Consider the following 874-nt stretch of genomic DNA (forward strand, 5'->3'; position numbering starts at 1 on the left):
ATAACGTGTACAATGTGTAGTACCGTAAAATACCAGCAAACGAAAAAGAATTAAAATGGAAAACACAAAATTAAATGAAAAAGAAATCATAAAACCAAAAATCCCCCAAACATTTTAGTACCGGTTGGTGTTACCAACCGGTACTAAAGGGCTCCCGGCCCCCGGAGCTGGATCGTGCCACGTGGTTGCCGTTTAGCACCGGTTCGTGCTGAACCGGTACTAAAGGGGGGGGGCCTTTAGTGCCGAAATGTTAGTGCCGGTTCCGAAACCGGCACTAAAGGGCCTTACGAACCGGTGCTATTGCCCTGTTCTACACTAGTGATGTTATGCGTACGTGTGACGTGTATTGCTATGTGTGGGATCTGACAATCTAGTTGTTTATCCTTGGCAGCCTCTCTTATGGGGAAATGTAGTCTAGCACTTCCTTGAGCCATAGTAGTCCGCTACAGCCCGGATCACCGGAGTCCTGCTAGCCCAGCACTACTGCTCAGGACACTTGAGTGGCCAGCATGTGTTTCACTTCATTCCTGTGTCTGTCCCTTTGGGGAAATATCACACGGTGACAGGAGTCCTGCCTAGCCTACTACAGCCCGGGTTCCCGGAGTCCTGTTAGCCCAGTGCTACAGCCCGGATTCACACGCTGCTGACCAACATGCTCGATGTGAATCATGTATGCCTGTCCCCATAGGTTAGTGCCGCTTTGGGTTCACCACTAGCCATGTCGTCCTGGGTTCTCTATCATATGGATGCTAGCAACACTATCATATACGTGAGCCAAAAGGCACAAATGGTCTCGGGCCATGGTAAAGCGACACCCGTAGGAATACCGTGCGTGAGGCTGCAAAGTGATATGAGGTGTTACAGGCTAGATCGG

This window comes from Triticum dicoccoides, chromosome 7A (genome assembly GCF_002162155.2).
Source record: "Triticum dicoccoides isolate Atlit2015 ecotype Zavitan chromosome 7A, WEW_v2.0, whole genome shotgun sequence".
In the NCBI taxonomy this organism is placed as follows: domain Eukaryota; kingdom Viridiplantae; phylum Streptophyta; class Magnoliopsida; order Poales; family Poaceae; genus Triticum; species Triticum dicoccoides.